The following is a 13,997-nucleotide window of genomic DNA, read 5'->3' as shown; positions in this document are numbered from 1 at the left end:
GACACAGCATAATGGTTCCACAAAAGACTTTCCTGCCTGAGGTTCTGAGGCCCCAGGTTCAATTCCCAGCACCACCATAAGTCAGAGCTGAGCAGTGCTCCAGTGTTTCTCCATCTCTTTCTTTCTTTCTTTCTTTCTTTCTTTCTTTCTTTCTTTCTTCCTTTCTTCTCTCTCTGTTTTTCTTTCCTTGCCTAGGAGTTTTTCTTTTTCTTTTATTTACTGGACAGTGACAGAGAGAAATTGAGAGGGGAGGGGGAATAGAGACGGAGAGAGACAGAGAGACACCTGCCGACCTGCTTCACCACTTGTGAACCTTTCCCCCATGCAGGTGGGGACCAGGGGCTTGAACCTGGGTCCTTGCACCCTGTAATGTGTGTGCTCAACCAGGTGTGCCACTGCCTGGCCCCTCCCTAGGATTTTTGTGGATTTCCTGTTCCCCTTGTCTGCTGGGTCTCCAAAAGTTGAGGTTTCTTTGAAGTTTATGGAACACTCTACACACACACACACACACACACACACACACACACACACACACACACACACACCTTCAAGATATATTGAGTCTGTGTAACTTCAAGTAGAAACTTTGGAAAGGAGGGATGGGTCACTCCTATATATGCAAAAGAGTTTTATCTGGGACACTGAGTTGAGAAAGGGGAGATGTGATAGAGACTTCCAGTTTCCAACCCGATATTCAAGCCCCTTCCTGCATTCACAGCGCAGGTGGAAATCCACCTCCCAGGGCTGGGTGGTGGCACACCTGGTTGAGCAGACATGTTAGTTACAATGTGCAAGGACCCAGGTTCGAGTCTCCAGTCCCCATCTGCAGGGGGAAAGCTTTGTGAGTGGTGAAGCAGGGCTGCAGGTGTCTCTCTGTCTCTCTCCCTCTCTATCTCTCCCCTACCTTCTTGATTTCTGGCTGTCTCTATCCAATAAATAAAAAATGAAAAAGAAATTCATCCTCCCCCCAAATAAAATAAATGAATACTTAAATATTCATTGTAGAAGTATGATTGTAGCCCAAGTCTGTGCATGACCCAAAAGTTCACTAGTAACAGAATTAATAAGTGATAGTGTGCAATGCACTAATAATATGGAGCAGTATTTTTTTTTAACTCCATCTACATCATGGGGTGCTAGATATGTAGAGAACATAAAAGAAGGTACTGGGGAGGTAGCATAATAGTGATGGAAAGACACTTTCATGCTGGGGTCAGGTGGTTGTGCACCTGGTTAAGCACACATATTACAGTGTGCAAGGACCCAGGTTCAAGCCCCTGGTCCCCACCTGCAGGGGGAAAACTTCATGAGTGGTGAAGCAAAGCTGCAGGTGTCTCTCTGTCTCTCTCCTTTTCTACCCCCTCAATTTCTTTATTTTATTTTATTTATTTATTCCCTTTTGTTGCCCTTGTTGTAGTTATTATTGTTGTTGTCGTCGTTGTTGGATAGGACAGAGAGAAATGGAGAGAGGAGGGGAGAAAGAAAGACACCTGCAGACCTGCTTCACCGCCTGTGAAGCGACTCCCCTGCAGGTGGGGAGCCGGGGTTCGAACCAGGATCCTTATGCCGGTCCTTGTGCTTTGCGCCACCTGCGCTTAACCCACTGCGCTACAGCCCGACTCCCTACCCCCTCAATTTCTATCTCTACCCAATAATAAATAAATAAAAAGAAAGAGAAAGGAAGGAAGGAAGAAGGAGAGAAAGGAAGGAAGGAAGGAAGGAAGGAAGGAAGGAAGGAAGGAAGGAAGAGAGAGAGAGAGAAAGAAAGAAAGAAAGTAGGAAGGAAAGGAAGAGAAAGGAAGGAAGAAACTTTCATGCTTGGAGTCGGGCAGTAGCGCAGCGGGTTAAGCGCATGTGGCGCAAAGCGCAAGGACCAGCCTAAGGATCCTGGTTCAAGCCCCGGCTCCCCACCTACAAGGGAATCGCTTCACAGGTGGTGAAGCAGGTCTGCACGTGTTTATCTTTCTCTCCCCCTCTCTGTCTTCCCCTCCTCTCTCCATTTCTCTCTGTCCTATCCAACAACAATGACATCAATAATAACTACAACAATAAAACAACAAGGGCAACAAAAGGGAGTAAGTAAATACCTAAAAAAAAAAAAGAAAGAAACTTTCATGCTTGAGGCTCCAAGGTCCCAGGTTCAATCCTTAGCACCACCATAAGCCATAGCTGAGCAGTGCCCCAGGATAAGAGAGAGATGGGTGTGGGGAGGATAGGGGTGAGGAGACAGCACAGTGCTTGCATGTGAGTGCTTGAAGGTGATGGAGCACCGCTGCAGGTCTCTCTTTCTCTCTCTTCCTCTCTCTCTCTCTCTCTCTTTAAAAATCACCCTTATTTATTTATTGGATAGAGACAGCCAGAAATCAAGAGGGAAGGGGAAGATTAGGAGACAGAGACACCTACACTACTGCTTCACCATTTACAAAGTTTTCCCCCTGCAGGTGGGGATGTGGCGCTAGAACGTGAATCCTTGTACATTATAACCTGTCCACTCTACTAGGTGTGCCATGCTGGTAACTCGCGTGGGTGGCCTCACAGCAGTGGCAAGCCATACTGGCCTCTCATGTTAGCTCCAGTGGCTAACAACAGGAAACGACCAGGAGACCACTTAGTCACAAACAATCCGTTTATTGTACGGAAGGCAGGGTTTAAACAGCAGGAGAGAACAAAGGCCATTTTTCACATGTGTTGATAAGGGTGGGCTTTGGAAGGTCAGAACCCCCATGGTGAAGGTTCCAAGGAGTGAGAAGAATTGATGGTGGTAGGGGAAGAGTTCTGGAATTATTAGGGACAATTGGGTAAGAAATTCAATTAGCTGAAGGTGTTTAGAAGGACATGTTAAGTATCCCAGCAAGGGAGAAGCAGACAGAGAGGAGCCTTGAAGGAAGAGAGATAAGATAGAGGAGTTAGATCAAAGTGGAGGAGGGGTTTAAGGATATAGGAAGGAACAGCTTTTTGGTCAAGGCAGAGTGGTAATATATGGAGTATGTGTGATCACAGCAGGTGAACTATAGTGAACTTTAAGCAGGCAAACCATTTGGTTTATAACAAGAAATTAGTTAAGTGTTAGGGGGTGTAGGTTCCTGTGATGTTTGGGAGACTGACAAGGGGAAACTGAGTCAGGAAAGCTTTTCCCTCCATGCTCGACCCCTGAAAGGGAGAGACTGACAGGTGGGGTATCTTTTCAGACCTCCGTCTTTATGATGGAAGTTCTCCTATGCTTTTACCATGCTCTCACAGCACCACCACATGGATTATTTATTATTATTACTGTTATTATTATTATTATCATTATTTTACCAGAACACTGCTCAGCTCTGGCTTATGGTGGTGCAGAAGGATTGAACCTGGACTTTGGAGCCTCTCTTTACATAACCATTATGCTATCTACTCCAACCGTCTCCCTCTCTATCACCACTTTCTCTCTCAATTCCTGGCTGCCTTTATCCAATAACTAAATAAACATAATAAAATTTTTGAAAAATAGCAGTGATTCTTATATATATATGTTATTTTTATTTATTGATAGAGACAGAGAGAAATTGAGAGGGAAGGGGGATATAGTGAGGGAGAGAGAAAGACACCTGCAGACCTGCTTCATCACTCATAAGTGTCTCCTCCGTGGGTGGGGAGCAGGGGCTGAACCCTGGTCCTTGCACATGACAATATGTGCGCTTACTGGCTGTGCCGTCGCCCAGCCCCAAGCAAGCACTTTTCCATGCATGAGGTTTAACTGCCCAGTACCATATGGGGACTCTGTGTGTAGCACCAGAGGAAGCTTGAATGGTGGATGGTGCTGTGATGTCTCTTCTCTCTGTCTCTCCCTTTCTTTTCTATTTGAAATTAAAAAGAAAAAAATGAAAGAATCTATCAGGAGCAGAGGAGTTGTGCAGGTCTAAAATCCTAATACAAAAACGAACAAAAATATAGTGAAAGTTTAGGGAGAGTTTTTTTTTTTTGGGGGGGGAAGCACATCCCAGTTGCCAGGTCATCTCTCTGGCACCATGATCGGTGTGCCCAGTCTGGCATGCTGAGCTGGGAAGACCCGATTCAAGGTCACACTGTTCTTCCAGGTTTGCATCTGGACGTCTTCATGCTGGACGTCAGAGATCTCTGCCAAAGACAATTCTTATCTGCTCTCTGCTTTCCATCTGCAGCTGGGCCTTGTGTACCATTTCCTTCCTAGCAACCGTAGATAAGCAGAAATAACACAGGCAGGTCAAAAGTGAGAGCCACAGAGTAGGTTGCTCTGGTAAAGCAGAGAGAACCAGGCAGGCCCACAACAGAGGCCATAGCTAGTGAAAGGGGGAGGCGATGCACTAAGTAAAATATTATAATGTGGGGGGAGGGCAGATGGTGGCACAGCTGGTAAAGCGAATGCATTACCATGGGCGAGAGGCATGATTCAATCCCCCATCCCCACCTGTAGACAGGAAGCTTCATGAGTGGTGAAGCAGAGTTACGGGTGTATTTTATTTTATTTTATTTTGTCACCAGAGTTATCACTGGGGCTCAGTGTTGACACTATAAATCCACTGCTGTTGAAGGCTATTTCTTTCCTTTTTTTTTTTTTTCCTATTTTATTTGATAAGACAGAAATGGAGAGGGGAGGGAAAACACACACAGAGAGAAACAGAGACACCTGTAGACCTGCTTCACCACTTGTGAAGTTTCCTCCCTGACAGGTGGGGAAGGAAGCAGGAGCTCCAAGCTGGGTCCTTGTGCCAAGTTGTTGGGCATTACGCCAGCCCCCTGCTTCCTCGTTGATGCTGTGGTCTATTCACATAATCACTGTTTTGCCTGAGACCCGCCCTTTCTGCAGGGTATTGGTTAATCCCATTGGTTAGAACCTTCGCAACAGCTGCTCTGGAAGCTTTGTAGCTTTGGGCTCTTTTCTCCAGCCCCTCTCCTAGCCATTTCCTGTTCCCACTTGCCACTTCCGGTTTCTAAGATCTATAAAGGCGTTGCATTGTGCTTTGTATCTTTGGGCTCTTTTCTCCAGCCCCTCTCCTAGCCATTTCCTGTTCCCACTTGCCACTTCCGGTTTCTAAGATCTATAAAGGCGTTGCATTGCGTTCACCCCGCGAGCTCCTGCTCTCCTCTCTCTCCCGCGAAGCTAGCCTGGCACCAAGTCATGTGTACACTCAGCTGAGGCTGCCACTGCCCCCCTTCCCCAGGTGTCTTTCTGTCCCCTTCATTCTCCCTTTCTTGCTCTATTTCCTCTCTGTCTCAATCATACAAATAAATAGGAAGTTTTTTTTTTTTTTTTAATATGGTACAGAGGGGGCAGGTGGTGGTGCACCCAGTTGAATGCATATGTCACAGTGCTCAGGGATGTGGGTCTGAGCCCCAGGTCCCCACCTGCAGGGGGAAAGCTTCACATGAGTGAAGCAGGGCTGCAGGGATCTCTCTGTCTCTCTCCCTCTCTATCCTCCTTCCCTCCTTGATTTCTATCTGTCTCTATCAAATGAATGAATACATAAGGATAATATGGGAAGTTTTAAAGTAGTACACAAAGAAGAGGAATGAAGTTAAAAAAAATCGCAGGGAGTCAGGCAGTAGCGCAGCGGGTTAAGCGCATGTGGCGCAAAGCGCAGGGACCGGCGTAAGGATCCCGGTTCGAGCCCCCGGCTCCCCACCTGCAGGGGAGTCGCTTCACAGGCGGTGACGCAGGTCTGCCGGTGTCTGTCTTTCTCTCCCCTTCTCTGTCTTCCCCTCCTCTCTCCATTTCTCTCTGTCCTATCCAACAACAAAGCAACGTCAACAATGGCAATAATAACCGCAACGAGGCTGCAACAACTAGGGCAACAAAAAGGGGGGAAAAAGGCCTCCAGGAGCGGTGGATTCATGGTGCAGGCACCGAGCCCAGCACTAACCCTGGAGGAGGAAAAAAAAAAATCGCAGTGGGGTCTCTCCTGCTTGTTTTTAACTCAAACTGGAACACTGAACCTGATATCTCAAGCTGTAATGTGCAGCTGTGATTTGACCAGATTATTTTTATTTTTACTTATTTATTTTTCCTCATGTTGCCCTTGTTGTTTTGTATTGTTGTTGTAGTTATTATTATTGTTGTTACTGATGTCATCATTGTTAGATACAGGACAGAGAGAAATGGAGAGCGGAGGGGAGGACAGAGAGGGGGAGAGAAAGACAGACACCTGCAGACCTGCTTCACCGCCTGTGAAGTGACCCCCCTGTAAGAGGGGAGCCTGGGGCTCGAACTGGGATCCTCGCACGGGTTCTTGCACTTTGCTTAACCTGCTACACTACTGCCCGACTCTCTTGACCAGATTTTAGCTCCTCTATCAACAATAGTTACTGGGGGTCAGGCGGTAGCTCAGCAGGTGTCTATTTTTCTCTCCCCCTCTCTGTCTTCCCCTCCTCTCTCCATTTCTCTCTGTCCTATCTAGCAATGACGACATCAATAACAACAATAACTACAACAAAGATTAAAACAACAAGGGCAACAAAAGGGGAGAATAACAAAAGCCTCCAGGAACAGTAGATTCATGGTGCAGGCACCAAGCCCCGGCAATAACTGTGGAGGCAAACAACAAAACAAACAGCAACAAAAGAAAAACAATAGTTATGTCATATATATATATATATACACACAGAAAAGGGGTCAGGTGTTGGCACACCCAGTTGAGTGCACACATCGCCCTGTGCAATGACCCGGGTTCAAACCTCCACTCTCTACCTGAAGAAGGAAAAGTCATGGATCCGTGAAGTAGGGCTGCAGGTGTGGTTTTCTCCCTCTCTGTTTCCCCCACGCCTCTTAATTCTCTCTGTCCTATCAAATTAAAAAGGGGGGGAACAGCCATGAGGAGTGGTGGAGCAATAATCCTGGATGCAATAAGAAATTAATAAATAAACAAGACAAAGGCAAGTGATGAACCGGGTAGTGGTATAGCTGTTAGACTTTCAGTAATCATGTGGTCCTGAGTTCACTCCCTGGCATGGAATATCTCAGCAAAATGCTCTGGTTTTCTGTGTGTCTCTCTCTTCCTCTCCTTATCTGGTTAATAAATGAATAAATCAGTAAAGGGGAGTAGGACATTCAAACCCCGCGTCCCCACAAAGTTTCACTATCAGTGGAGCAGCACTGCAGGTGTCTCTCCTCCACTCTCTCCCTATTTCTCTCTGACTCTATCATGAAAAAAAGAAAAGAAAAGTTATTGCCTGGAACAGTGAAGTAATCTTGCAGGCACCGAGCCCCAGTAATGACCCAAGTGGGAGAAAAAGAGAAAGGAGGGTGGGGTGTAGATAGTATAATGGTTATGCAAAGAGGCTCTCATGCCTGAGGCTCCAAAGTCCCAGGTTCAAGCCCCTGTACCACCATAAACCAGATCTGAGTAGAGCTCTGATAAAGCAAAAGAGAAAGGGGGTGGGGAGAGGGGGAGGGAGAGGGAGGGAGGGGAAGTGATAAAAGTTCATCAAGAAAAAGCAAGGATTGACCGCTGGGCTCTGACAGTGTCCTGGCCTGCTGGTGCTATGCAGATGTTTATTGCTAGACGGAGGAGACAGCATAATGGTTATGAAATGAGTCTGTCACACCTGAGGTTCCAAAGTCCCAGGTTCAATCACATGCACCACCATAAGAGAGTTGAACAGTGTTCTAGTTAACATATATATATAATTTAAAAAGTATTCTTTTTCATTTTTCCATTTAATTCTTTGTTTTCCTTCAAGGCTATTGTGTTCCTTTTTTTTTTTTTTTTTTTTAATTACCAGAGCACTGCTCAGCTCTGCTTTATGGTGATGTGGGGGATTGAACCTGGGAATATGGAGTCTCAGGCACGACCGTCCATTTGCATAACCATTATGCTATCTCCTCCTCCGGTTTCCCTTTTCTCTATATGCTCTTTCCTTTATACTATGAGGGGTTTTTGTTTGTTTGTTTGTTTGTTTGTTTTGGTAACATCCAGATTTAAGCTAACAGGAGCAGGACTCCCCATTTAGATGCTGTCATTCTCTGACTTCCTCCAGATGTTGGGGAGCAGTAAGGGTCAGACAAACCAGCCTCAAACCATCCTGGCCTGGCAGTCTCTGGAGTCACGCTGTTTGTTTGCAAGCCCTCTTAAAAGCTTTCTTCTCCCCTTCCCTCGCGATTTCTCCGTCCAATGAAAGAGAGTAAGAACCGTCTTCTTCAATTGAGCGCCATCTAGTGTCAGCTAGAGCGCACAACAAGAAAGCGGAAATGTTGCATGAACTGTCTACACTCACCAGGAACCCTGAGGAGAACTCCATTCTATTCCCTGTAAGCATCCTTGGAGTGAACTTCTAGGAGTGATGTGGAATTGCTCCTATGAAAAACCAGAACATTATTGTTTCGTTATTTATTATTATTATTATTATTATTATTTTACCAGATCACTGCTCAGCTCTGCTTTATGGTGGTGCAAGGAATTGAACCTGGGACTTCGGAGGCTCAGGCATGAGAGTCTCTTTGCATAATCATTGTGCTATCTACCCCCACTTTTTTTTCCATTTATTTGATAGAGTCCGAGAGAAACTGAGCGGGGAAGGGGGAGGTTAAGCGTGAGAGAGAGAGACATCTGCTTCACTGCTAGAGAGGCTCCCCCCCCCATGCGGGGTGGGGAAAGGTGACTTGAACCTGGGTACATGTGCATTGTAACATGTGCACTCAGCAGATGTGCCACCACCTGGCCCCAAAACATTATTATTACTATTATTAGTATTATTCCAGAAAATTCCCTTCACTCCAGGAGGCACATTCCAAAGACTGGAAAGTGTGGAGATCCCTCCTGTGTCTGTCTCATCCACTCTAAGACTTACCACCACTACTGAGCCTGCGTGGAGGGTGGAGAGGTGACCCGGTGGGCAGAGTGCAGGGATCACATGGTGAGGTTCCAAGCACCCCGACCCCCAGCGCCACCAGTGTCTTCGGTTCTATCTCTCTAAATAAACCTTCAAAAGATAAAGTAGCATCTTTTTTAAAAGAGGGAGAGAGAATTCATGTAAGCATTTTATAATCCTGGGACCTTGCAGACTTTCCAGATCTGTCTTTCCCACACTGCCATCCCGGCCTCTCCCAGATCCAACACCATCTAGGTAACCGATTCTGTGATCTTTTATTTTTCTTTATTATCACTTACTAGAGAGACAGAGAGGCAAAGAGGCAGAGAGAGTGAACAAAACCACAGCACCAAATCTTCCTGCAGTGCGGTGGGGGCCAGGGGCAAACGTGGGTTGCACACAAGACAATGCAATGCGCTATCCAGTGAGCTATGCTGCCAGCACAATGTTTACATAATAATAATAATAAAAACCCTCAGTATGATTGCTTTTCACCTCGTGCAGTCAGCCTTCCTTCAAGGTCACATGTGCATTTACTACCGTGGAAGAGATTGTTATAAAAGACTTGAGGGTGTGGTCTGGGAGGTGGCACAGTGGATAAAGCATTGGATTCTCAAGCATGAGGTCCAGAGTTCAATCCCCGGCAGCACATGTACCAGAGTGATGGCTGGTTCTTTCTCTCTCTCTCCTTCTACCTTCATGAGTAAATAAATAAAATCTTAAAAAAAAAAAAAAAAGACTTGAAGGGGGGGCTGGGTGATGGTACACCAGGTTAAGTGCACATAGTACTAAGCGCAAGGACTCACGCAAGGATCCCAGTTCCAGCCCCAGCTCCCCATCTGCAAGGGGGGGGTCCCTTCACAAGCAGTGAAGCAGGTCTGCAGGTGTCAGCCTTTCATTCCCCCCACCATCTCTCTCTTCTCTCAATTTCTCTCTGTCCTATCCAGTTTTTTAAAAATTGGCCTCCAGAAGCAGTGGATTTGTGGTGCAGGCACTGAGCCTTAGTGATAACTCTGGAGGCAAAAACAAAACAAAAAACCACGACAATACCTACCACTTTTTCTTTGTCACCATGATTATCTCTAGGACCAGTGTCTGCATGATGACTCCATATTTTTTCCTCTAACTCTTTGACTCCATGAAATAAATCTTTAATTTTTTCATTAGTGAGAAAGAGAAAGGGAGAGAGAATCGGAATATTTGGCACATGTGCTATTGAGACTCTAACTCGGGTCCTCATGCTTGAGAGTCCGGTGCTTTACCCACTACGCTACTTCCTGGGCCACACATAACACATCTTTAAATAAGACACTCGGAGCCCTGGAGGTGTCATGGTGGACTCTCAGGGTGTCAGTGGACTCTCTCAAGCATGAGATCTTGAGTTTGAGACCTGACACAGCGGGTATTGTCAGAGGAGTGCTCTGGTTCTCTCTCACTAATACACGAGTCTCTAGAAAATCATTACCTTGGAAAAAAGAAAGAGGACAGGAGCAGGGTGAACTCCAAGGCAGTGGAGGAGAAAGTTGTACTAGGACATCCAGATACCGGTCCCCAGAAGAAAGGACTGCCGAGAGATAAAGCAGAAAAGTTAAATAGGTTTGCTTCAATGAACAGATAACCCTGAGTCCTGAGAACTGCTGCTTCTGTGCTGCCGAAAGCCTCATATATGAAGGCAACCTGCCTTCCCATATCTACAGCTGGGGTCCAGGCCGAGATTTTCAGAGCCACATGGAAGTTGTTCCAAACAATCCAGTTTGACTCTTTAGTAACCTTTTTAATGATCTGTTTTTATGTTTAGGAAAGGGAGGGAGGGAGGGAGGGAGAGAGAAAGAGAGAGAGACAGAGAGAGAGAATATCTGAGCATGAATCAAATCTGGGACCTTATGCTGGAGAGTCCAAAGCAACATTTTATTCTTTAATAATTTTAACTAAAAATCCTACCTGGGTTTTTCGTTTGTTTGTTTGTTGTTACTAGAACTTTGTTGTAGCTGTTGGGGTGGGGGGAAGCAACCTTCTAAAAAATTGTATGGAAATGCTTATGATAAAGTTTTACATTCGAATGGTCCCAGAGATGGCACAATGGATAAAGCATTGAACTCTCAAGCATGAGGTCCCAAGTTCAATCTCCAGCAGCACATGTAGCAAAGTGATGTCTGGTCCTCACTCACTCCCTCTGTCCTCCTATCATTTCTCAGGAATAAAGAGTCTTTTTTTTTTAAAATATTTATTTATTTATTTATTTATTTTCCCCTTTGTGGCCCTTGTTGTTTTTCATTGTTGTTGTAATTATTATTGTTATTGATGTCGTTGTTGTTAGAGAGGACAGAGAGAAATGGAGAGAGGAGGGGAAGACAGAGAGGGGGAGAGAAAGACAGACACCTGAAGACCTGCTTCACTGCCTGTGAAGTGACTCCCCTGCAGGTGGGGAGCTAGGGGTTTGAACCGGGATCCTTATGCCGGTCCTTGCGCTTTGTGCCATGTGCACTTGACCTACTGTGCTACCGCTCAACTCCCAAGGATCTTTTTTAAAAAAAGTTCTACATTTGGAAAAGATAATGTAGATGGCTATATGCCATTACCTACATACAGAGTCCAAATACTAGAAGTAAAGTTTTTTTTTAATATTTATTTTATATATTTTTTATTTTATTTTATTTTATTGTAATGAGTGAGAGAGATACAGTGAGAAAGACCAGAGCACTGCTTAGCTCTGGTTTATGGTGATGCTGAGGATTAAACCGGAGACCTTGAAAGCCTTTTGCAGAACCATTATGCTGTTTCCCTAGCTCTACAAGTGAAGTTTCTATTTTTTCTTTTCTTTTTTTTTGTATTGATATTTTAACTAGTAGGTATTGTTTTTATTTTTATGTATTTTTAAAAAATATTTATTTATTTATTCCCTTTTTGTTGCCCTTATTTTTTATTTTTATTAGTGATGCAATATTCATCTAAAAAATTATGAGAGAGTTAGGGCCGGGTGGTGGTGCACCTAGTTGAATGCACATGTTACAGTGCAAAAAGACCCAGGTTCAAGCCCCCCCAACCCCAGTCCCCACCTGCAGGGGGAAAGCTTTGCAAGTGATAAAGCAGCATTACAGGTCTCACTCTCTCTCTCTCTCTCTCTCTCTCTCTATCAGTCCCTTCCCTCTTGATTTCTGGCTGTCTCTATCCAATAAATATTAAACTTTTAAAATTATGAGATAGCAAGGGTATAATTCCACACCTTTCCACACCAGAGTTCTGTGTCCCCCCGATTCCCTCCACTGGAAACTACGGTAGATCTCCCAAGGTCATACTTGTGGCTTGGCTGTTATTTCTGTAACTACATGTCTATATTTATATATATTTGACCATTTATTCTATGGTCCTGACTTCTCTCTCTCTTTTAAAAGATTTTGTTTATTTATGAGAAAGATAGGAAGAGAGAGAAGGAATCAGACATCACTCTGGCACATGTGCTGCTGGGGACTGAACTCGGGACCTCATGGTTGAGAGTCCAATGTTTATCCACTATGCCACCTCCTGAAACACCTACCTGCCTTCTCTTCCTAAGTCACACCTACACCTATTGCTACAGATGTGAAGTTCACAAGGACCAGCTTAAGGATTCTGGTTTGAGCCCCCGGCTCCCCACCTGCAGGGGAGTCGCTTCACAGGCAGTGAAGCAGGTCTGCAGGTGTCTTTCTCTCCCCCTCTCTGCCTTCCCCTCCTCTCTCCATTTCTCTGTCCTATCCAACAATAATGATGTCAATAACAATAACAACTACAATAATAAAATGACACGGGCAACATAAAGGAATAAATAAATATTAAAAAACATTTTAAAAAGTTTTTAAAAAGGCAGGACCATAGGGGGTAAATGTATAGTCAAGCCATATCTGTGATCTTAGGAGAATCACTGCAGTTTCCAATGGGGATGGTGGGGTGGGGACGCAGAACTCTGGTCGTGGGAATGGAGTGGAATTATACCCTTGTTATCTCATAATTTTGTAAATCAATATTAAATCACTAAAACTGTGTTCCAGGAGGTGGTGCAGTGGATAAAGCATTGGACTCTCAAGAATGAGGTCTTTACAGAAGTACACTGGAGTTTGCAGTGAGTATCCCCCTAACACTTCCTCTCCACTATTCCAAGCTTTGGGTCCATGATTGCTCAACAATTTGTTTGGCTTTGTATGTTAACTCTTTTCAGTCACCAGGTTCCAGATGTCATCAGGATGCCGGCCAGGCTTCCCTGGACTGAAGACCCCACCAATGTGTCCTGGAGCTCCGCTTCCCCAGAGACCCACCCTACTAGGGAAAGAGAGAGGCAGACTGGGAGTATGGACCGACCAGTCAACGCCCATGTTCAGCCGGGAAGCAATTACAGAAGCCAGACCTTCCACCTCCTGCAACCCACAACGACCCTGGGTCCATGCTCCCAGAGGGATAGAGAGTGGGAAAGCTATCAGGGGAGGGGGTGGGATATGGAGATTGGGTGGTGGGAATTGTGTGGAGTTGTACCCCTCCTACCCTATGGTTTTGTTAATGAATCTTTTCTTAAATAAAAATAAAAAGAATGAGGTCTTTAGTTCAATCCCCGGCAGCACATTATAGCTGAGTGATGTCTGGTTCTTACTCTCTCGCTTATCTTTCTCATGAATAAAACAATAAATTCTTTTTAAAAAATCGCTAAAGTTAAACAAAACAAAACACGTGTCCAAACCCAGCTCTAGACACTTTGTCTCCGGGCCTCCCAAAGCCCAGACATCCAGTGTCCGAAGCCGAGATTTAATTGGGGTTGTTTCATAGCTGTCTCTGTCACAGTCTCTTCTTTGGATCTGCTGCACCCTGGAGCTGTAAGTCAGAGCTGTTCCACGGCTATTTCCATGACAGCAAAACCTTCATGCAGCCTTCCCAGCCCAGCTGGATCTGTTTTGCAGACCTGAGAGTTGTTCTAAGCTTGAGCACGCAGTCTGATTGTTTTTTTTAAGATTTACTGTGGGATTGAGAGTTATGGGGGGGGGGTAGAAAGAGAGAGACAGACAGACAGACAGACAGACACCTGCAGCCCTGCTTCACCTCTTTCGTAGCTTTCCCCCCTGCCAGTGGGGACCAGGAGCTTGAACCTGGGTCCTTGGTGTTGTAACATGTGCACTCAGCCAGGTCCACCACCACCCGGCCCCCTGTCGCCACCC

The sequence above is a fragment of the Erinaceus europaeus genome, unplaced genomic scaffold (genome assembly GCF_950295315.1).
Source record: "Erinaceus europaeus unplaced genomic scaffold, mEriEur2.1 scaffold_484, whole genome shotgun sequence".
In the NCBI taxonomy this organism is placed as follows: Eukaryota; Metazoa; Chordata; class Mammalia; order Eulipotyphla; family Erinaceidae; genus Erinaceus; species Erinaceus europaeus.
This window is presented reverse-complemented; position numbering follows the sequence as displayed.